The 25166-nt window shown below is 37.0% G+C and overlaps 1 long non-coding RNA gene across 2 annotated transcripts in view; it reads left to right on the top strand.

Annotated features, from left to right (window-relative positions):
- Positions 1–25166, top strand: part of LOC136100401 (uncharacterized) — a 201910-nt gene that overhangs the window by 171238 nt on the left and 5506 nt on the right. The window contains exon 8 of one of the 2 annotated variants that reach the window (XR_011738442.1): positions 9–5775. The exons of the other annotated variant lie outside the window; for it this stretch is intronic. This is a non-coding gene — a long non-coding RNA (uncharacterized lncRNA). Of the gene's footprint in view, positions 1–8; positions 5776–25166 lie in introns of those variants that run through there. 2 annotated transcript variants of the gene reach the window in all.

Below are 25166 nucleotides of genomic sequence, written 5' to 3'. Positions count from 1 at the left end.
TTTCATAGTTCATTGACCTCCCTTGCCCTGCAAATCTTGTACAGAAGGAAAATGAGATCATGGTGAAGCCTACAATGTCATTGACTCTGAAGAAGGACTCAGAAACCCATTGGTGTTTAATGATGCTTATTGACCTACAGAAAATAAACTGGTATGATCTACTAAAAGAGACATATGGTTCTTTAGAAATATTAAGAAATACTGTTTTCTTCATGGGTAAACATTGTAGTAATGTATTTCTAAGCACTGCCAGGATTTAGATGGCTGCTCTTAAAACGACAGCCCAAATTTGGGGAGAAATTGCATTCATTTTTCACTAGTACTTGACCAACAGCAGTGGTATTTTGGCAATACAAGAATCATGCAATTTTAATGTTATAATTCTGTATCATATCAAACTGAATTAAACACAACAGATAGGAGAGCTAAACAATAAAATGAAGAGCAGCTAGAGTGTTTTATGGGGCATGGGTACATTATATGATGTAGTCATGTGATGATATCCCAAATTTATAAGTAAGTGTTGGAATATTATAATATTTTAGTATTAATTCCTTTATTAAAGGAAAATATACACTGTGAGAATCTCTATTATAGCTGGAGATCAGACAGTGGCAATTGAAGATGATTAGAGGGAAAAAAACGAAGGGAGGGGAAGGGAAAGGAGCAGGAAGGAGAAAAAATGAGAAATAATGGGAAAAATGCTTAATAAAAAAAAAGGAAAAAAAAAGAAAAAAGAAAGAAAAACAATCTATTCACAATGAAGAAGACAATAGCGCATATTCAGTTAGGAGAATATAGGAAAGAAATCAGGAAAATAAATTTCAGTCATTTCACAGAATGAACTTTATAGGGCCAGAATGTATTGTACATGTAGTCTTTGGCTGCATGCAGTGTTAAACTGGTAATATGTTTAAAACACTCAGTAGATCATCCGAGTGTAGACAAGTTCTGTTGGGAAATGTACTTTGTGCTCCTTTCTCTAGTGTGTGTCCCCCCAAAAATAACATCTATATGACAAATACTCCATTGACATCTTTGACTGTTTCTGGAGATGCTGTACCTGTTGCAAAGCAGAAGTGTGGAGGCTTAGTTTCATTTTCTCTAAGGGATGTGCTGGTTTTCTCAGCCTGAACCATCCAGGGGAGGAAATACATTGAGCTGTTGGGTTTGTTTCCTCAATCAGACTTTTCATTGACTAATTTATCTTTTCACAAGCATTTGTAATACAATATGATTGGTTCTGCTAGCTTATAATTTTTTCCTACTTTAGTATACTTCTCAATGCTCCTTAGAAGGGATGGAATTGAATCTGGCCATTTTTTTGAAAAGTTTCATGAGAAGTAACAATTTATGTGAACTGAGATTCCTCTTGAAAAAATCAATTCAGCAGCTTGAAGTAATGTACTTGTCATACGGGAATATTAATATCAAAGAAAAATGACATGGATATATAAGAAATTAAACTAACTGCCTGTGTAGACATATCAAAAAGCACAGTGATTAATACTCCGAAATGTTTGTTGCAAGATCCTACCACTCTACAGTCATCAGAGATACAACTGTCGAAAACTATTTTTTTCTAATACCATCCCAATGATATAGAAAAACTGTAATATATGTAGACTGGTTAATTCCACACAGCACATGTCATAGCCTCTATATTGCTGGGTAGAATACTCTAACAGAAGTGTGTGGTCCACCTCAGATTTTGCAATACTGTAGTGGGAGGAATGGAAAAGGTGCACCTGCCTCTCTCACTGTGACTGCAGGATGGAGAAAAAAGTTTAGTGGGAAATGTCAGAAATTCTGACTTCACTATGGTGGACCTGATGAAATGCAAGGCAGGGACAGTGACCTGTAAAGGAGACAAGTCATTTATTCTTCTTGGCAAGGCAAGAGAAAAGCAAGAGAAATTGTGATTCTCTGAGCCTCAATAAGACTTTTTTACCCTAACCTGCTAATGCAAAGGGCTTTGGGATGGATTTGTATTCACTTTCGAGCCCCTTTGCACTACCAGAGACTTCAAACTTCATTCCTAGTCAGAACTCATCCTCTGATCTCCTGCCCTGGTAGTACAGTTGCCTTCTCTTGAACCATCAAAGGCTGTGCTTCAACAGCCCATCAGGCTCAGGAACCAAACTTGAGTGCTACATGTCCAAAGTATTCAGGAGACATCAGGTGACCACCTTGCCTCTTTTCAGAAGTGTTATCCTTTAAACGTTAGTGTTGACAACCATAACAAAACACACTATTTTGAGAGAATCATGCCAGCTTTAAGTATGCTGCCCAGTGAAGGCCAGGGGGAAGTGAAGAAGCATTTATGAGACACTACTGCAATTCCCCTTTAAAAAAATCTAGTATTGCTTTATTTTACTCTTTCTGCTGCCTTAGTTAGGAGTTGACTAAAAAATATGAAAAAAACACTGTGTAAAACAATATTAATTGAAGGTTATCCACAGAATGTAAATATATTTGGTATTTCAATCTTGTTTGGAAGAAACTCAAATTTGAATTAGAGACCTTTTTTTCATTGTGTATGCCATGCACAGACATAAAAAATGCTAGTAAAATGGATGGCATAATGATTTTGGTAGCTTGGCACACTTATCCCACTGGTTTATTTCTCTCTGTGTTGACTTTCTCCCTTACATTCCAAAGATGGATAAATGTATTAACATGTACTTTACCACACAGGTCAGGGGATCTTTCTCATTTGACCTTGAAAACAAGTGTTCTGTCTGCTCTGCATGGATAATTCATAAGATTTAGTGGCTCATCTATGTATGTTTGGCATTCAGAAATGTTGCTTCCCCAAATGTGTTACTGTCTTCTGCACCAGTCAGGCAGTGCACTGCTGCTGAAAGCTGGTTACACATTTATGGGGCTAGACTTGTGTCACACAGTGATTTTTGGTTAAAGAACTGTGCAGGAAGGCACAGTATGCTGCTACCATGATGAAAATCTCATATTTTCATGAGTAGCAGAATGTACTGCTTTTATGTTCTTCGGACACAATCAAATTGTGTTTGTTGAAGAAAAACATTTTATGTAATTTAGAAAAAAATAGGCAATGGACAAGCAATGATTGTTAAAGAATTTTCCACTAGTTAGTGAAATATTAATAACTAAACATATATGAATGACTGTGTTTGAGTACAAGCACACAAGTAAGAAAAGAACCAGAGATTAAAGTAAATAAATAAAGGACAAATATAATAACATAGCCTTGAATTGCTCATGGTTAGAAGTTTGTGTTAGCTGAATTACTGCACAATGATATCTAGCATGTAAGAGTACTTCAGCGCATATAGGATAAAAAGCAAGCAAAATGAGAAACTAGAAAAGAAAAGAATAAGGTCAGTTATCTAGATGAGACCACTAGATGTGACTGGTGAATATTGTACAACTTTTATTGGGTAAACTTGGAAGACATTTCTTTTTAACTTCAGACCATGAGCTGCAGAGCTGATGCTGCCAACAGGGCTAACAGAAGAAAAAAAACTGCCCCTGCTTTAGAGAGCTTGCAGTTAAGAGTAAGATAATCGAACAGTCGAATACTATCAGGATACATCCCTCCACATCAGGAGGCGGTGAGACAGTATTGATCTGCTGGGTAAGCAGCAATCACATCTCATCAGTAGCTTAGTCATTATTGAGTCTCTAGTTATCATAGTAAAATAAAGATTTGATATGAGACTATGTCTGGGCTTATACTCACAAAAACTAAACAAGTTTGCAGGACTATCTTTTCTGTCTAGAGATGATCTGTGAAGGTATGTGATGGGAATACTCATAATACTTTTTCTCAGACTGAATAAAATATAAAGGCATTTAAAGACAATTCATATTCCTGAAATGATAGTTAAACAAATAACTACAGTTGGCAAAAGACGTCACCGCCATAGAATTAGGCAGTTAACATAACCTACTGCTATTACTTCTTTTTCTCCCAACCCTTGTGCAAGTATAAGCACGGGTGCTGCTACCTGATGAGCCTCAAAAACTGATTAAAGTTAAAAATAATATGGTAAGAATAAACCTAAGATTTCAGCTGGATAAGTTCTCCAATCAGTTCATCGTGCCTCTATAAACATGCTTGTGCAACCAAAGGAAAAGAGGTAGGTGACTCAAAAATGAGAACTATCACCTCATAGGAGCAGCACTAACTTTTTCTAGCTGAAGGTATGCCTAGAATTGCAGTAGTAGAAAAACCGTCGCTACAAAGAAGACAAAGAGTGATAACAGTGTATTGAACCCTACAAAGCATGGTGTTGATCTTGAGCTTATTGAATATTTGTCATTTCCATGGAGTTTTTGGCACAGTATCTGATTATTTTTAAGAAGTCCTCAAGAATTTCATGCTTTTTGTTATATTGTGTCTGTGCCTATTAAAAGATATACTGAATTCTGTGCATAATTATGTTCATAGGAGAATAGTATTAGGACAGCTGCTGAGATTCAATTAATTTTGTGGTGAGATAACATTTCTTTTAGTTGACAGCGAAGTTAAGTAAGATGGGCTTGACTGGAAAAAAATCTGAGTCCTGGCATGCAGCTATGTCCTTGTGCTGGTAGTTAAAAGTGGCATATTATTTTTCAGGGATTTTGGAAACATCCTGCCTCCCTAAGGCCCAGGCGCTGCTGAAGAGCAGCGTCACTGGTGTACATGGGCAGCACAAACAAATTGGCTGTGCTCTTTGCAGTTGTTCCTACTGCTGAAGACGTACCTATACCTGAGCTTTTTTCTCTCTCTTTCTGGTCCCTGTGCTGAAGCTGCTCCAAACAGCAGTTTGTGGATGTACTCCGCAATTCAGGCACTACTTTTAGAGTTCTATGTACCTTGAAATGAAATGTCCCTGTTATGCTCAGCCCCCAAAGGTGTGCCCTTTGAGAGCAGAAGAGATGTCACCTGTGGCCCTTCCTGTCTTTTGCTGATGAATCAAGGTCAAACACCTCCTGCGACAGTCCATGGGGCAGGTTTGCCATCATCCCTGGTGCCCTGTCAGGGTGCAAGTACCAACACCTGACAAATATACCCCAAACACAGCCAGATGACAGAATCTGCAGAGGTTTTCTGATGTGAACGTGAAAGTACATTTTATTTCATCCGTATGTGCTTGGAGGATAACGAATACAAATTCCTCTTGAACAGAGTGGCCAAGGTAGGTTTGTCCACAGTTCCCCACCATGCTCTTTCCAAAGCATGAATCAAGACCACATGCACAATACTTTTGGCAAATAATTTCTTCCACTCTTTCTCTTCCCCCTCCCCTCCCAGTTGACACACAGTGACTATAGGGGGCAATGCAACCTCATCATACAGCCTGTGTACATCAGCTACATACCACATTAATAGGCAGAAACTTTCAAGTCCTAGATTTTACTTCTTGCTTTTGCATAGTTTGTATCATGATAAACTATATTCTTACTTGGGCTCCATAAAATGAAAGGTTTTAGCTTCAAATAAGCTTTTGCTAAGTAGATTTTTTGTTTGCAAGTGAAAGTTAATAAATAGTGATTTTGTTTCATACTACTAATTCAAATTAAAATCTAAAATAAAACAAGACACAAGAAACAAACTAAAATAATTTTGAAATTCATTTGACATTGATCACTAAGCAGAATTGCTCTAAGTCTGTGTGTATCTCATATTCATGTAATTCAATCTGTATGCCTGTCAATATTTCTGATGCAGTTTAATTTCTTCAGATCAGTTTCTTTCTGACATAATACAGGCTTCCAGAAGTTAGAGTGCTTAAACGATACTCTTATATTTTCCAAGATTTTGTGAAAAGATGTTTATGTATTAAAATAATTGTCATAACAATAAAATATTAATATATTAAATTGTTTGATTGTATTTTTCTTATACTTATTGCAGTGCACTTCACAGTAAGCAAGCAATGATAACAATAATTTCCAACTCTTCTTGTTCAACAGTGTATATTTGTGTACCCAAGTTTTCCTTCCTCAACCTTTCTGCTTTTTGTGAAGAAACAGAAGATGCAGAGCTGAACTTCCGTTAACATGATTAGAAAAGCTGTTGTTCAGACTATTTCCTATTATTTTAATTTTCTTTCATTACATTTTTTGACAGTTACTGTTTACCAGAGTTTCCCTGAAGCAAAAATGATTTAATGTTCCGCACACACATTAAAATGTGTTCTATTTTAATATGTTAAAGCTGATAGAAGTATAATTTAAGCAGAAATCTGTGCTTAACAGTGCAGCACATAGAACCTTCAAACACAGACGAAACTGGAACTTCTATTTGAAGGGAAAACAAAGCCAGCAGTAATCTACCTTAATACTTACAGTTAGATATTTTTGTAATGAAATTCAAACCCAGGTGAAGCTGATGTTGTGTGGGTTTTTGTTGTAGAAGCAAGACATAGTTTGAAACTTCGGCTTTCATGCTTGGTGATTTTATACGGCTCAAAACCAAACCCAGAATTTTCAGCTGAAGTTCCATTTCAATTTTATTACCTATTCAAATTCAGACCTAACTGTTAAGGAAAATAAGTCTTGAATTCCAGAGGAAAGTCCACCAACTTCACTGAATGCTGAAAATCCTGAGTTTCTAATCCTCTAATGTGAGCACTTCAGGTTTACTCAATACCTTACTGACCTTTACTTAGCCATGTACACATTTCAGTGGGAATTTTCAATGCTTTTTCACTAAAAATCGTGTTCAACAATATTTCCTGATCATTAAGACCTGTGTACCTAAAGCATAGACCAAGAACATTTTCTACAAGCCCAGAATACAAATCTATACCTTTTCATATAAGCAGAACCTCTTTCCTTCTGCTGTCAGATTCAAGTGAAAACCAGTTTTAATAACTCCTGGTATTAGATATTGCTGGTGAATCTGACCAGTTATTTATGTATGGTGGTGTTAGGATTTGATCCTTCCTTTTCACTCTTTGTCAAAGAACAGTGGTCGAAGTGAGGGTAGAAAATAAACCACTGATGTTGATGGGCCATGTTTATTCATAAAAATAAAAACCGAAAAGCCTCAAAAACTGAAGAATAAATATTATAACTTTTAAAACAGAAGTGAATAGTTGCTCATCTGAGGACTTGTAGGGGCAAAATAATTAAAAATAACAAGAATATCAAAATAAAACAATGGTTGCCTGCTCACCATGATGAGAGAGTTTAATAGTTAAAGAGACTTTCATCTTATTCTTTCTCATAGATGGCAGCTAAAGTAGTTACTGTGCTAAAAATGTAAAACACAGAGCAGCACTAGCAAAAATTGTAGTCTTTTACAAGGGAAGTGCCCACTGTTTTGATAAACTTGTGTTAAATGGAAAATAATTAAAAGGAGGTAGCATTCACCAGAACAAATTATGAAGTAGAGGAGACACACGAAGATGTGATAGAGACCAGTGATAGCTGCAAAATTTCTAGTATGGTGTGTGTTTTTAAAACAGGACCAAAAAGTGATCATGGGTATTAAGACCTGTGAACCTCACCTTGCTTCTGGGGAAACTGATTGAGAGTCTCATTAACAATGTAATAGTTCAGCACATGGTTAAGTATGACCTAATAGGGTCAAACCTGCACAACATCAGTAAAGGGAAGCATGCTTCCCCAACCTGCTAAAGTGCTTTGAAAAGTTAATAAAATAGTAGATAAAGGTGACCTGGTGAACATAATTTATTTGGATTTTCAAAAAATTCCTGATAAGGTTCTTCATAAAAGACTATTAAGGAAAAATATAACTATAAGGTAAGGGGCAAAATCTCACAGTGGATTAAAAATTGAATAAATTATGGCAAAAAACTTGCACTGAAAGTCTTCTCCTAAGAGTGTAAAGAGGTTAATAGTAGGATGCTCTAAAGGTTCACCTTGAAGCCAGTGTTACTTAATATAATTTTTAATGATTTGGACATTGTGTCTGCTGAAACTGACATTAAATGTTAGCTAGTCAAAGAGGGAGGACTGTGATACTAGGATAGGATGGTTAGACTGACCACACATACATTTTAACTTTGATAAGTGTAAATTTTGGTGCTCATTTCCTGGGTTATTTTCACCCTCAGCACCATATTATATACCATGATGTCCTAGTCAGAATACTTTATCTGAGCAAGGATCAAATAGATAGCACTGGTGCATCCATGTGAAATGATTTGCCCTTTCCAGTTGTAGGACTAAGGCGTAGACAGGGTTACATGAGAATGAGGAATTCCCCTCTGCCATGTCATTCAACGTTTTCCTCAGGGTGACCAGGCTGCAGAGCCAGAACAAGAGCCGTGTTTATCCATTAAAAAAATCCGCCTTCAGAAATACTTAAAGGGAAGTCCCATTCCTGTTGAATTTTGCTGGAGTGTCTGAGTTTTTTGAGGTGTTGTTATCTTAATTCTGGCACTGAGGAAGTCAGTAGCACTGCTGCCTATTGTCATCTGCATCCCAGAAGGTTGTAACCCTCCACTGATTTTCTTTGGAAGCTCTTACCTGTTGCTTGCCAGCACTCTCAATCCCATCTCCTTTTGCTCAAGTGTCTGTAGGAACTACATTCAGTTTTATTAATACATCTCTTTCTGGTATGGACAGCCCTGCTGGCTGTCACCTACTGTTAAGGAGGATCAGGAACCTTTTCCTGATAACGTTCATTCAGAAATAACCAAGTTAATGTGTTCAGTGTTTTGGGTTTTGGTGGTTTTTTGTTTGTTTGTTTGTTTGTTTTTCCCCCACTGAATTTTTAAAACTCTACTCACTGAAGGACTAAAGTAGCACGTGGTGAATTTATGACCTTATATTAAATATATTATATGTATGATACTGAGTTCATGCAGTGCTGCAGGTGTCACATGCACTCCGTCAAAACTAAGGTCCATTTTAATGGTGAAAAAGTGAAAGCTAACAGATGATGTCTCCTTCAAAACTGATATGAGTTCATCTAGCTTTAGTGTAAGCGTGATGAAGAGAATCTTTTGTGTTGCTTTCTGTAATTCTTCCTAAAAATGATCTATTTTACTATTTATGCTGAGGCAAAAATGCAATAGTTGTAAAATAGAACATTTTGGACTATGAGTAAATGCAGTAAGAAAAAAAGATGATTTCTTGGCAAAAGAAATGTGTGGAAATAAAAACCACTAAAAATAGCATTTATCTTGATCAATGAATCATACTTTTAATATTTTTTTTTGTGTGTGTGTGGAAAATATTAATAGAGTTCTTTAAATCAAAAGAACTAATGCATTTTTTCTCTTTTGTTGTTGCAGCCCTGTTTGTATTTACATCCAGTCATTTATTGCCCATTAAAGAAGTAATGCTATGTTAATGTAAGGGAAAAAATCAATGCTACTCAGATCAGTAGCTGTGGGGAAACAGTGCAGCAGCTGGTTTGCAAACAGCAAGCCCACATAGATCAATGAAATTACAAGCTAAATCTGCTGATGCTCACAAACTGCTCCAGCATTGTGATGTCTAACCTTTCTCAAGTTCAAGATCTCTGGCAAGCCAGCAATAGCTAAATGGAAAAAAGACACACACACACACACAAAAGGGCAAGAAGGAAACAAAGAAAGAACATAAGCGGCTGGTGGAGAATTTTAGCATGATATGTAATATTCTACTTTTGAAGTTATCAGTATAACTGCACGTTTGTAGCAGATATAAAAGCCACTGTAATCTCCCAGTGAGCAAAACCACGATCTACACACTCTGGAGATTTTCTTCCCTAAGAATGTTCATATCGGTCACATTTTACCTTGAACTGTAACACTGGAGGGCTAGAGAGCACTTCAGTAATGTGATTGTTAATGTGAATTCCAGAAAATAATTTATCAACGAACAATGGTATAGCTTCTACCATGTGCAATGTCTTTTATTTTATGGCATCATTGTAGCCTTTAAAATGTTTTGAATTTTTTTAAACTTGTAAATTAAACGTGCAAAATATTTGACTTGTTGAATGCAAGAGTCATTTGTATATTTTATGCTATTTGTATGGTAAGAGAAGGAGCCCCTTTTACCCCAAGGAATACAACACTGGGATTTCTCAGTATCATGTGAATAACATGCCTTTCAAATTATTATTTTCAGGGAAGTCCTCACCCTATTTGTACCACTTTTTTTAAACACAGCAACATTTTTCAGGCATTAATCAGCAAGAAGATATGGAGAACCAGTCTCTGAAGACTGCTATGAAATGGAATACATTTTAAAAAGGGAAACAGGTTCATTCCAAAAGCAGAAAAAAAGGCATCTTGAGTTTCCTTCAAATATTGAGAGATGTAATTTGTGGGGCACAAAATGTGTACTTTGCAAATTACAATTCTTATTGTCTACTAATCTCACATTGCTTTACGTATATTTATTAAATGTTGCAGTTTAATTCTGTTCTATTGTCTCTGTTTCATGGGTTGTAAATAAAAAAATGTTGAGATATTGGACACATTTTTTGGTCTTCCAGCCAGGGAGTAGAAGAACAGAAAATGGAAGTCCAATTCTTACTGTCTTCTGCTATTATAGGCTTGCAATATTTTACAAACCAAGAACACTGAGGAATAAAATCAACAGTGGGGTGAAGTGTGATTATTTCTTGTAATGTCAATTTTTTCTCCTGAACAACCATTTTGAAATTTGACTTACAAGTTATTTTTCTTCTATGACTTCCTCGGGAATGTTTTCATTTTGAAGGGTTCTATTTCTGTTTCTCTTTTGCACATAGGCCTTCTGAGATACAGCCAGTTTCCTTTAATTGCTGATATTTATGTGATTTGCTACTTTATGGTGCAGTACTGACGGCAGGATAGTTCATGTTTGATGTGGAGGGAAGACTGATTGTGCAATAGCCATGATAGCTTCTAACAAGGTGAAAGTTGACTGTAGAGACTAATGCTGCTGATGGTATGTGGGCACTGATGGAAATCTCTCCTTCTACTCCTCTTATTGGCTACAAATGAGATGCCCAGCAGAGTCTGGGAGTAGCTGCTCCCAAGCTGGATCCACAATGGTTGTGAGGAAACACCAGCATTTTTTCATAGGGTCGTAGTTCAACAACGTGAGTGTGCTCACATTTAGGATAGGACTTTGTCTTCATGTTTTATTAAGGTGTCCTCTTGTGAAAATACTGAAACTGCTGAGACACAGCTGAGCTAAAGAAAAGGGGATTTTCATAACAACACAATCAAGATTTCACCAAAGGTCTATTTGGAAGCAAAATATGAATTTGCGATGAAGACTCTGTGTTCATCAAAAGTCAATGAACAATCATCTACAAGGAAAACTGTTCCCATGAAGAAACTGAGATAAAGCAAATATCGGAAGAAAAGAAATGAGCCCAGTCTGTGTGCCTAGCTCAGGTTTGCTTTGTCCACCTGATAAGCAATATTTTGTTTGTCTCTTTTCATGCATAATAGTTTGGCAATCAAAGTATAAACCTTGAGCATCGTAAAGAAGTGTATTATTGTAGTGGAGAAACAAAAGGGATAATTGGGGAAGGGGGGGGCATGCAATCACATTGTTCAGATTTTTTATTGTTACAAAAACATCACCATGTTCAGAGATGCCCAGCAATAATTCCTCTCGACTGCAATAAGTACCTACTTTTGAGGAAGAGAAAGCTGATGAGCTGCAGGCTTCCCTGCTGCTAAATTCATCTAACAACCCTCCTGATGTTTTCTGCTTTAAAGACCAATAGGAACTTTATAGATTGGTTGGATGCTCTTCTTTCCAGTCTAGCTCAGTTCCTGAAACTTTGCTGTTGATCTGAAAAGCTGGATGCAGTTTGGTTACTAAGCAGCATCAGATCTGAACATTATTCAGCTACATTAACACACCAACCACGGGGGTACATGCAGTTGAATAGAGATTTGTGACTGTAGTTCTGCCTAATCAGCCTGCATGTAAAGGGCCTACGGGTTTTGCAGTTTGGTCTTCTACCTTAATCTGCACTATGTGTTGGGAGTTCAACTCTATAAAGATAGAAACTAAAATCCTGAAAGTATCTTGAAGTATCTCAAAGCTTTAAATCTGGGCTCAGACCAATTCTGAATGTTGAGCCTTTGTTATCTATCTTGATCATAATTTCTGATGGTGATCAAAATGAGAATCGAGAAATTAAGATCTGTTTCAAAATATTATTTAAAAATAAAGATCAGCTCCTTTGGCAAATAGTAATATGGTTGGGCAACCTTTTTCTCTGGTCTCTGTTATTGTCAACAATGTGTATGTGCTGAATTGGATCTAGATGAATGTTATGACAAAAGCTATACTATCAGAACATTTCTGGAAAGTAGAAGCAGATACCATGAAAAATGCTGTTTGTATGAGACAGCTAGGCATCTACCTCAAACAGTATATACACTCATTTAGAAATTGCAAAATGTTTCACATCCAACCATCGATTGCACGAAAAAGATATTTATTGAGAAATATATCTGTAATATTAATGTATCTTCTAGGAATGACGTGTTGAGATATCAAATGCGTTTATATAGACACTAAAAGATTTTATTTTAATCAAGTATTGGTTTGACTAGTAGACTTAAATGAACCCAGAATGCCATCATTCAAGATGTAAGCGAAGTTGCACTTGCTTTTAAAGCTTAAGTATTGTTTTTCCTGAACGCTACAGAACGTGTTTCCGTTCTTCGTGTAGGCCAAATATGTGACTAGATGCTTCTGGAGCCTTCTGCCAGCTTTTTCTCACGCTTCTATGGTTTCCCATCATGTTGTGACCAGTATGCACAGGAATGCCTCGCAAGCTGCTTCTGTGCAAGCATCAGCAGGTCAGTGAGGGAAGGGTATGGCCTTGGTGTGCAACTGAGCTGCTGGAATAACTTCAGCCACTCTAATTTACAAGCTCCTTCTGGAGTTTGGTATTGGCCATTATATGCCACGATGGGGCCTATTTCCCCTAAAATCTGCCTCTTTCCACTTCGCTTCAATGCTGGCAAAGAGCACTTAGAAGTACTTTCCTGTTATTTTCACCAGAGTAATCTCAGGGTCTGTAATGGCTGATCTTACAGACACCTTCCTTTCCAGAGTTTACTTTTCCACTTACACAGAACTGGGTTTCTCTTTGTCAATATTCTGCATTTAAAGTCATTGGTTTCAGCTTCACCAGCAGCTCAGCCATTTTGATTCCACAGTGAATGGGAAAAACTTCACAGGAATGGACAGTGCTGTCCTTCCCATCATGAGCAATTTTGGTCTGCAGCAAGGCTAATTTGCACTGAGAGAAATTCAGACACAAACAAACAGGTATATAAAAACATTGCTTATAAAATACTGACAACAACTGAAAAATAGCTTAAGAGTTGTGATGAGTTAAATATGTGTTGTAGATTTATAATACTAGGGCTTATTTCTGTGTCTCTGTCTGTCTTCCTGTGCACAGCCCGTCTCCCTGAAACTGGAAGTTAATGTGTTGGATGGGCTGTCTTTGATAGTCATTTTCATTATTCCCAAGCTTAGCACCCAAAACCAACTTTCTGATGATGAAGTTCATGTTAGAGGGACATAGTGGACTTTGGTACACTAGACAGTCTAATTTTTGTGCAAGACTAGTACTACTTACCTTATGTTTATTGTAGCAGCACTACCAGATCTGCAATTGTTACTGCTCTTGTCAGCACTTCCGTTATGAATCTCGGTATTTTAGGGCTCAAAACACACCTGTTGCTTTTCAGCAGCTTCTTGATACATGCTCAAGCAGAAAGAAAATAATTTCACAAATTTTACATTTAAATTGTTTTAGCAGTTTGTTTCTTTCATTGCAGATGTCTCAAAAATATTACAACGTGGGGAAATGGGAAACAAGTAAGTTTATGAGGCCTTTTTTTTTTTTTGCAAAGCTTGAGTCCTGAAAGTGGTTTAATTCCTCCTTCAATCTGCCATTTTGTATGTGGTTGATGTGTTTCATGCTATTAATTTAGTTAGTTACTCTGTGACAAGAATAGCTACTGTAGACTGGACGGTTTGGGTGGTTCAGTAATGATAATCTCACTGACAACAGTTCCCCATTGCTAAGATTTCCATGCTTGCTTGATGAAAAGCAGAACTGGATCTGTCCACATTACTTCATTTAATATGTATGAAAACTTGTCTTTACTCAACTTAGCAAAGGGGTATTAAAACTGGACATCCCTGAGCATTTGTTATTTTTATCAAATCTTCAGTACTGTTTTTTTTCCTAACTTTGCTTCAGCCTTCAAAAATGTTGACAGACCATGTTCCCTAACCCAATAGATGGAACACATTCACCTTTATTTTAACCTCAGCACTACCTCCTATTTCTCGCAGAGGGTTTCATGGAATTTTTTCCACATCGACATTATTTGTTCTCAAGGTACATTATGAACTGCTGCCTTACTTCTGGCATGTTTTTCAGGCTGTAGGATGATGGTAAAAGTTTCTGCATAGGGCAGCTGGCCAAGTCAGTGCTCCAGGCAAGAAGCCAAGGCTGTCTTTTTTCTTATGTTGCCACTTTCTTTCCTCCCTGGTACAAGATCTTCCTTCCTCTCAAACTGATACAGAAAGACTATTAGAAAATTAATCATACCTCAGGTGTCTTTGGGAATATATTTGATTTCCTAGTCACTAATGTGTGAAAATCTTACCCTGGCATAATGCCATATGTCAACCTGTGGCAATATCAGGGAAATATTGACAGTGTTTCATTAATGAAATGTTGAACTTGAATGACATGTAGGCTGAAAATTGAGGCTACATACATTTAAGGTATCTCAGCCAAAGTTCCTGAATCACCAAGTATGTTGTCTCTGTGGTCAGCAGAGAAGATAGTATTGTGTTACTGTAAGAAAATATTTCACAAAGACTAAAACTGAAAAACCTCTCACATTGATAGTAATGAGGAACTTTTTAGTTTCATAGGGCCTTTTCTTTTTTTTTTTTCTTTTGTAGTCCCGTGATAGGGTTCCCAACAGAATCTCCCTAAATACAATGAGTATATGGATGCATGGCATTGAATTTGAGATCCTTGTGTGAATTTCCCAATGACTATATCATGCATGCCTTTGCGATGAATTCATGGCAGAGTAACCATTATAATCTAAAAACAATGATTACAAAAGTATTATTTTCCAAAGATTGTTACTGACAAATTTTACCTGTGTGTCTTCAAAAGGGTGAAAAAAGAAACCATGAGAAGCCAGCATAAGAAGTGCAAATTAAGCAGCACAGCAGAAATATTAATTAAAAGAGGTTAATTGGTTTGGGGCAGAGTGGCGGGAAATGCTCTAATCCTTTGTACTGCCATGTGATGCTTGATCATTCTCAGGGCCAGGAAAAGAAGGGGTTGGAAATTAAAACATGGAGAAGGAAAGATGATGTAATCAGCATTTTCATTTCTTAATATTTTCCCACTTTCCAATGGGAGGAAGGGTGCTTGAGTAGCCTGCTTAAAAAGAGGAGAGTGTACATATCACAAGAATGTCTCCAGAGCATTCCAGTCCTATCTTGCTCAGTAAATTCCTGTGGCTGGCCCCACTGGGTAGCTGGGATGGTGAAGAAATTAACCAATAAATATGTTTAGAGACGTTCTTTCCTATTTCGGACTTTCTTTTGAAATTAATTCATCTTCATCTTTATCTCTATCTTATTTGCAGCTCTAAGTGTTTTGGTCCTCTCTTTGATAAAACAAAATAAGCTCATTCTTTTATCTCAACTTCTTTTTCTTAATGACCTGATAAACATTAAACTTTCTCTTCCCTAAGGAGCAGCAAACAATACCAGAATGTGCATGATCTTTTGTAAAATCCTGTCTCTGAGACAGTTCAGGAGTTTGCAATAACCTACTGTGTCTTTCTTCCCTAAACTATAAAATCCTGGCTGTTGAAAGCAAAGCTTTAGTGCAAGAGTTTTCCGAGAACTACCTCACTGCAAATAATAGCTAAGAACATGTAGAAGGTATGAAACACATACTCTTCATAATCTGTTGATGAGATTCAAATCTGGGTTAAGAAATATTTAATCGAGCACAGTTGCATTAATGTTCCATCAAAAAATTGCAGAAACATAATATAAGGTGATATTTTCTGAACTGCAGGCCTTTATAAGAAAGAATTAACTTTCTCAGAAACCATCCCATTTTCTGTCAAAAGTATTTGAGCATTTTGACTTAAATCAATGCTCATGGACGCATAAAACCAACCTGTTTTTAATGTAAGTTAATATTCTTGATTTTCTTACTTGCAAATTTGTGTTAGATTTTTTAAAACAAAAACTTTTCTCTGGCAGCTATTGGTATTGCTGACACATGGCTTTGTTTCAGTGCTTGGATGACAGCTGGGATGTTCAGTGTGGACAGTAAGGCATTTTATATCATGGCTAGAAAGCCAGCACTGAGAGATTTCATGCACTGTTTTTCTGGGCAACACTTTTTTTTTTTTTTTGAACTGAAAAAAGTGGAAAGTGAAAAAGCAAAGTCCCAAACTAAACAACCAGGTTAAGATTAACAATCTAACAGGAACCTGACTCTCAGCAACACACAAGAGCTGCCCTGCCATGTCTCAGTACATACATAGGGAATTAAGCAGACGATGACAACTTAACTAGGAATTTGTTTTGTTTTTCCTCTGTCAAATTTGTTAAGTTTCTCTTAACCCTTCAATGTTGCCAACTGGTGTTTTGTCAGCTACACTTTTTAGGAGAATGTCAGCACATTTTTGATGATTTTGGTTGCCATGGATAAGTGTATTTCTTTGATTTTTCTCGAACCTTGTATATTAATAAACAGGGTACCATACTTTGCAATACACATTTACTTTCTGCATCCTATTCATACCTTTAATTTTTTATAGAAGAAGTATTGTAGAGTGTAGGACCATTTTAAGGACTGTCAAACTTCTGCCAACCTTTAAAGGTCAAAATCAACTGTGGCACCTACAGTTCAAATGTAATTAGCTGGAGATTTACTGAATTTTTATGCCAATCTCCCAGTACTTTAGAGGTGACATAGCATCTAAGCTTTTGAGATCCCAAGAAAAGTTCAGGTGGATGCGAGGATCAACAGTAAGATATACTAGCTACCACAGTGCACCTTTCAGCAAGTCATCAGTCTCTTACACTGTACAAGGAACAAGAGCGCATTCGGTATTTTTTTTTAAACAAATAACCCGCCAGTCTTCGACACGGCCATCTAGTACAAAGTTGATGTATTTATTTAAAGCTTAGCTCATTCTGTATGTTCTTGGATCATTAAACTGAAGGACTTGTACAGTCGTGATTTTTAATGAAGCATGTTTGAATAATTATGCTAATTTACAAAGCACTAGAATCAAATCAAGTGATCAAAGTTTTCATGATTACTATCATGTTTTTGTAACTCCCCCCATCACTGATTTCTGGATAAACTCTAGCGCTGGCTGCTTTTTTGTCATTTATTTAGAAATTGTCACTAATCAACGCAGAACATTAAAAAAAATTTACACTAGAAAAGAAACAAATTTTGCATTATGTCTCTATAGTGGACTTTGTATGAGTTTGAAAGTAATAAAGCTCCAGCAGACACCAGCCTAAATACAGTCTACAATCAATACTGTATTCTGCCTTGACAGAAAGCTGAATTTTTATCTGTTAAATGTGTGAGCTTGGGGCAGGTCTGTGTCTGAAGTGGTTTAAATCTGAAATGTGATGTGCTGCAAAGAAAGTTGATTGACATCTTTGTTTATTGAAAAGTATTACATGAACAACAAAACACGGCCAGATACAGAACACTCCATTGCAAAGTGCAGCTGTGTTATTTTTCAATCCTATGTGTTCTGCCCCTTTGATGCCTGTCTGATGTAATAAAACCACAGGATATAAACCAAACAAGAATCTTCTTCAATTCAACAGTAAAAAATTTGGACAAGGGTGAGATATGGAGATATATATTGTTTGCAGGGGCTTGGTGAATTTCTTTCAAAAACTCTTTTTTTTTTGGCTTAATGTTTCTGAATTTGAAAATAAATTGGGATACATTTAGTAAGCAAGTTGTCTGAGGCTGCTTGAAATATTTTTAAATATGCACGGGAAGAAGGGAGAAAAGAACAATGATGACTAATCTTAAAGCATTAAACATGCAGAATACAGAATTAAGTTACATTTAAATTTCATGTTAGAATAATTATGCTGTTCATTGACATTTTCCCATGTTTTATTAAATCTTTATTATGTCAAGGTAAATAGAGGTTAATTCTGTTTCTACCTCTTCCAATAAAGTATTATCTTTAATCTTGAATTAATAAAATAGAAGTAAATGGCACAATGCAGGTAATCACCATAGACTAATTTAGACCATTCTAAAATCTTGCCTTCAGAGTACAGTGTAGTTAAAAATAGGTGTCACAAGAAAACATGAAGTATAATGTAACTTCAAGAAAAAAAGCATGTCTTTCTCTTTAAGGAATATATAGCTGCATTTCCTCAATACGTTGACTTATTTGCAGCACATATTATGAGCTTATACTTCTGCTCTTCCTTCTCAGAGTTAATTTGTTCTTAGTTACTGCGTAAGCTCCTTCGACTTGTTTCTTACACAGCAAGAGCTATTAAACAGATGTGTTTGTCTTTAGCACCTTATTGTAGAGTCTACACTTTTAGTGTTTTTCCATGGTCAGCATGGAACACAAAGTCCCATGTCCTTGGTTGCTGTGGACCTCCCTTCAGTCACAGATACCTAGTGCTGCTCACCAAGCTACATGCATTTCCAAAACACAATGGCCTCAGAGCAGGGAACAGTCAGACCTCTCAGTCTGTTTCCATCGAAGCCACATCCAGCATGCTGAAAGAATCTACTTTATCAGGTAGGTAAGGTTCTGCTCTTCAGAGGAAATCAGTAGAAGATACTTACAGGCCTTCCTGCATAAAGTGGTACAGCTAACTCTTAGTTTTCTGGGTTTTGTTGTTGTTGTTGTTGGGTTTTTTTGTTTGTTTGTTTGTTTGTTTGTTTTGGATTTTTTTTTTTTGCATACTTGTGCCGCCAATAAAGAAAAGTACTCTATAGTGTACATGCAAGATGTTAAAAATTTCCCTGTACTATAAAGCCAGAAGTAGGAAACTGTTTTTTGATGACATGAGTCCTGTCTTTTCTGTGTTTGGAAATGGTTTCCACAATTATTTTCTTTGTCACCTTTCCAGTGAATGAGGTGAGGCTGATTGACTTATAGTTCCCCAAATCCCCACTCTTGTCCTTCTTGAAGACAGGAGTGACAGTTATTTTCTTCCAGTCCCCAGGAACCTTCACCAGTTGCCAAGACTTTTCAAACATAAACAAGAGTGACCTTGCAATGACTTTGCCCTGGTTCTTTATCACTTGTGTATGTCCAGCTTCTTTAAGTGTTCCCTAGACATATACCTCCACCCAAGGGTCAGTCTTTCTTTCTTCAAACTCCTACTAGTCTCAGGGACCTGGGATTTCTGAGGGCAAATGCACCTGTTAAATGGGAAGCTAAACACTCATTGAGTACCTTGGCCTTCTCTGTGTCCTTTGTCACCAGATTCTCTGTTTTATCCAGCAGTAGGCCCAAATTTTCCATTATCTTCCTTTTGTGGCTGATATACCATAGAAGCCCTTCCTATAGACCTTGATGCCTTTCTCCAGATTCTGCTTCTTTGTCTTTCCTAAACCAATTTCTTGGACAGTGTCTCTATATTCCTCTTGCCTCACCTATCTGTGCTTCCAGCTCTCGTAGGCTTCCTTCTTGCATTTGAGCTTAGTCAGGAAGTCCTTGTTCATCCATGCAGACCTTCTGATATCTTTGCTTGACTGCTGCACACTGGATTGTACTACTCTTGAGCCTGAAGAAAGTGATCCTTGAAAATCAACCTGGGCTTTTGGATCGTTCTTCTCTCCAGAGCTGTATCCCATGGGATTCTTCCAAGTGGATCCCTGAAGATGCCAGTCTCCCCTCCCAAAGTTCAGGGTTGTGATCTTGCTTTTTGCCTTGTTCCCTACCATCAGGATCCTGAACTCCACCATATCATGGCTTTTGCACCGAAGCTTCATCTGACTTTTATATCTTCAGATCCCTGACCAGTTCTTCCTCATCTCTAAGTATGGGGTTAAGCACAACAGCTGTCTTCATCAAATCCTTGATGACGTGCATGATGAAATAGTGATCAAAACTTCCTGGATTGCTCATGCTGTGCTGTGTTGTCCCTCGAGCTGACACTTCCAGTTGTCTCCCTGATCAGGTTGTCTGTAGCAGACACTAACTACAACATTGCTCATTTCAGTCTACCTGCTAATTCTGACCCATAAAGTCTCAGCTGATTTATGACTCATCCCTAGGAAGAGCGCCATGAATGCCTGCTGTGCTCTTGCATAGAGGCAGACTTCACCTTCTTGCCAGCCTGGTCTGTCTCTCCTGTCTTTATTGCACTTTAAACTGCATGGTGTGGTGTCTTAGTGGTTTATTTGTACTACTGCCAGTTTAGTTTTTATTAGAATCATAGAATCATAAAATAACTTAGGTTGGAAAAGACCATTTTAAACATCTTTTAAACACCTCCAGGGATGGTGACTCAAGCACTTCAATGGGCAGCCTGTTCCAGTTCTTGACTTGAAGAATGTTTTCCTAATATCCAATTTAAACCTCCCCTGGCCCAACTTGAGGCCATTTTCTCTTGTCCTATTATGAGCTTTAATCTTTTTTTTTTTTTTCATCAAACTACAAAATTCCCCATTGAGTTTTGTCAGGTTTGCATAACAAATCACTCCTCACGTTCTCGCTGCACTTTGCTTTTTCCAGTTTTCTAGCTTCTGTGCAAAGTTCTCCCCAGACCTGCAAGTAAGCCGATTGCCAGTTACATTTTTGCCATGAACTTTATTTCATAATCTGGAGTGTCCATAAAGCTATTATTTTAAAAGTATGAATCTCAATTGTTCTGTGAAAGGCATTTAGCAAGCAGATTCCGTGCTGATAGGAAAGAACAAACTGATTTTGAAGTTGCTCCTGAGAACCATGCTGAGAGTGGGATAATTCTGTACTTGTGTGCCAGTACATCAATACGATCAGAGTACTAGAGAACATTTGCTATTGGGCCCGGGACTAATTTTCCAGACTTTCTTCCACTGTGTCTTTTCAAGGTAAAATTCAATTGAGAAGCACTTGGGTAGCTAACCAAAGTTACTCAACTAAGCTTTGGGAGATGTCCAGTAAATCAAATGGTGAAATCAATCATTTTTTTGAAATAATATTATTAAAGTGAAATATTTTTCAGCCCTGCTAGACTACTGTGAGTGTTTATAGAGTAGTAATACACTGCCTTAATTAGATATTTCATATGCAAATTCTCTGCAATAAAACTGGAAGTGGGACTTGGTTAGGATCCAGGCTGATTCTCAGCCTTGAAATTCAGACATTGCATATTGAGCCTTTTGCTAAAAATCATAGCTTATTTATCTGAAATTTATCCTTCTAATGCATGGACTCATACTGTTATATTTAGCTGCACTATAACATTTAAACACAAAAAGATGTGGAATAAACACACAGGTTTACTAAAGAAGCTGGTTGAAGCTTACTGTGTTTGTCCCAGCTTCTCTTTGGCATACATGAGCTGTTCACACCTGAAATTCAAAGGCAAGCACCTGAGATGTGAACTGACTGAAAGGGAAGCAAATATTTGCATATGTCTCCAAGAGGTAGTTTATATATTTTTTTCCTCTTTTTTTTTTTTTTTTTTCCTGGCTGTAGGATGACCAGAAGCAAGATTTTGCTTGTTGGACATGTTTTTGGGCAGTTAGCTATTTCCCGTAGTGTTTTACAAGCTCTGGTGCCAGCGAGGTGCTACACAAAGTCTCAGTGAGTATTAAAAGCCATTTTTAAAGTGGAAATATTCAAAGCATGCAGGAGTCTCTAAGCGTCTGTTCCAGGGACACATTAATGCATTTGAAAGGATATTAAAGCTTAACACAGAGGAAAAAAAAAAATCCTAGTGGCAAGATGTAAAACTGCTTAACAGAATTACATCCAGAACTTTGTGTATTTGATCTGAAAAAATAAATCATCTTACACTTGCTCACATTAAAGCTGCATGTCAGTTTGGGAGCTTTTAGGATCTTGGACAGGTTTCATTTTTCTGGTTCACATAAGCTGTGTGTGTATTTGTGCAACTGCTAAACCTCAGACCAGGATTTCTGGTGACCCCATGCACCATTTGAGGATTTGTCTAATGTGCACATTTAAGACAATCATTATGTATGGTAAAAAATTATTATCCACCTTTCCTCCCAGTACTCAGTTGCTAATAGCGGTCATGGCTTGATTAAGAATCCTTCTCAGTTTAATGCTTCCAATTAACTTGTGTGGTTCTGTGACTGACTTGATGGCCTAGATAGAGCACAGGCTCTTCTGAGGAAGACACCAAGCTTCATTTCTGGTCTAGAGGGATAAGGGGAGCCTTGAGCCATGATTCAGCCCTACCTACTGGTGGATTAGGAGTGTCATTCAGACTTGAGTAACCTAGACTTGTTTTAGGAGGAGGATGAGATTAATACACCGACAAGTGGAGTGCTATGACAAAGTGAAGACATCTGTGAACTTGAAACTTGCCATGGGCTCATACCGTAGGTTGTCTCCGTTTGGTAGATTTGAAAGGAGGTGAATGGCTGGTGAGGCCTAGGAGATCAAAGGCAGAAGATGTGACTAGCACGTTCCTTCCTTGGCTATTGGGCCGTTGGCTGCTGAAGCAGGAAAATCCTAGACATGTTATTAAAAATCTGTCCTCTGAGTTAAGGTTGATCTTGGTGCAAAAATTAAAAAAAATGAAGATTATGAAAACCAGAAGGTTATAGAAAGAAAAAGCAAAATAAAAATTTATCTTTGGCTTTCTGTTGCCTTGGTCCTCATGATTTAGAGACTACAGTGAACTCAGTGGCTAGAGGACTGATATACTATGGGTAGAAAACATAAGTTCTTTTTTTTCCTAAGCTGAGGAAATATGGAGACTTTGAAACGTCGATTGCTTGTGTTACGTGAAATAAATATAACAAATGAAAAGAGCAAACTGATTACCCTATTATTAAGAGCATGATGTGGAATTTATAAATCTTTGCGTGTTCAACACCCAGTTCTGCACAGGGCATGTTAATGCTTGTCACAGGATTCGAAATTCATCTCATCAGAATGGAGCCTTTGAGATGTTTCACACCTGCAAATGCATCAAGTGGCTAAACCTTACAGAGTCTTTCACCATGATATGACCTACATATCTCATTACAGAGCAGCATTCACTACATTTACTACAAGAACTTTTGCATGGATGAAAACATGATTATTTTTCACATACAAAAAATGTTAAAATGTATACTACTTTTACATGTAGTAAAAAACTTGTGTAGTTATTCATATTTATTCTTAATTCAGGATAATATTTAACATTGATGATGGGTTTAAGCGAGGATACTTCAACATTTCCACTCCAAAATATCCTTTTTTCAAAGATAAGTTGACAGTATATTATGTAAAAGCACAGTGCTTTCATTTAATTAAAAAAAAAAATTCTGTAGCTATATGAAAAACAATTATAAAACCTCTTGTCTTTTTAGACAATGAAAAATCTTTAGTTACCTAAATGCTTCTGAGTGTTAACCATTTCTGAATGCTTAATGTTGCCTGTTTTAATGATGATTGTTCAGTATCCATATAAATGTTTTGACACCCAGTAATATCTTGTTTGTTTGTGGGGATATAATCTGAAGGCTGCTGCAACATCTAATAAAATTGTTTTCACTCAGAGAGGCATATGGGCAGGAATAGGCTGCTGTTAAATCACACAGCATCCAAAGAGAAATTCACCACAGACATTAATGAACATCCACCTCCTTTATTTGACTTCAGGTAAATTTGTTCTGCTGTTTATAATAGTGTTGTTCAGTGCCTCTCCCATATGTTCTAGTATACAGTTATGGTTTAAGATGAAATGCACTGTATCAGGGCTTAATGCTGCAGCATTTTAAAAATATTCCTACAAATAACTCAGAAGAGAGTAGAGCAGGACAAAGTATTGAGATCTGTGTAAATATGCACATCAGGACCGTAATTGTTTGGCATCTTTAATGCTCCTGTACTGAAGAAAACTCCTAGTTCCATCTCCAAAGTCCCCAGTGCCATTTTTAGGGCAAATCAGGAGGGATTTAATGAAAATCTTTGTTCTGTAATTTCTTGGGTTCAAGTCAATTGCACCTGGGTACGTAGGCATTATGCCACTGATGCAGGACTCCACCCATCCATGCCAGATAGCAGATGTAGATGTCAGATAACAAGATATAGACGGCAAGGAGGAATTTTTTTTCCTTGCAGCAAAAAATTGTACACACGCATATCTGCATATAAGTGCATTTGCATTTGGATATGTGCATATTTACCTGTATATATCACATAAAATTATTTGCTTCTTTTCCGTGTTGATATTTAATATGGTTTCACAGTAAACGAAAGTAACAACTTCCATTAGTTACTCAGCACTCAAAATCAATGCACTGCTGTTCTACGTTTGCAATAGACTAGCAGTATAATAACTAGGCATGTTTGAGATTCAGGATTCTCCAGAATGTAGACTATTTAACTACTCAGTACAGTATACAGAAAGTTAATGTAATTGTACAAATACATGCATATCTATTTTCTTATTTCTTGTGAGGCAAAGACACTGTGGTCCCCAAAGGAGATTTTTCCTTTTTCCTGGTATGTTCAACTATTTATAGCATTCCTCACTGTGGACCAAAATGGAGAATTATTGTATCTCTGTGGGGGCCTGTGAATTTCATGCAATGTGGACTTGTGTGAATAGAGTTCAAAACGCATTAGAAAAAACAGGTTAATTCTTGCAGTAAGAGGTTGAAATGTTGAACTACCCTACTACAACACTGTGAAGCATCCCACAGGTAACTGTGGGGGTCTGAAATCCTAGGAGGTACACACAGTTTAATACTATTTACTGTTTTAATTGTGGGCAAGAACTCTTTTCCTTTATTAGAATCTGTAGTGCCTCTTAAGTTGGAAACAGGATAATACTTCAAAACATTCCGCTTAATGTATTTTATGTCCTTAATTTAATGTTTTTACTTTCAGATTTGTTTGTATTCAAAATAGCAGTAATTGGCAGCTGAAGCTGAATCATAGCATCTGGGTTGTAGTCTATTCATGACATCAGTGTATTTTTACTGCTTGTAAACATGCCCTCAGTTCGTC

The sequence above is a fragment of the Patagioenas fasciata genome, chromosome 3, assembly GCF_037038585.1.
Source record: "Patagioenas fasciata isolate bPatFas1 chromosome 3, bPatFas1.hap1, whole genome shotgun sequence".
Taxonomy (NCBI): domain Eukaryota; kingdom Metazoa; phylum Chordata; class Aves; order Columbiformes; family Columbidae; genus Patagioenas; species Patagioenas fasciata.
Note: the sequence above shows the minus strand (reverse complement) of the source record. Positions and strands in the feature narration are given on the sequence as shown.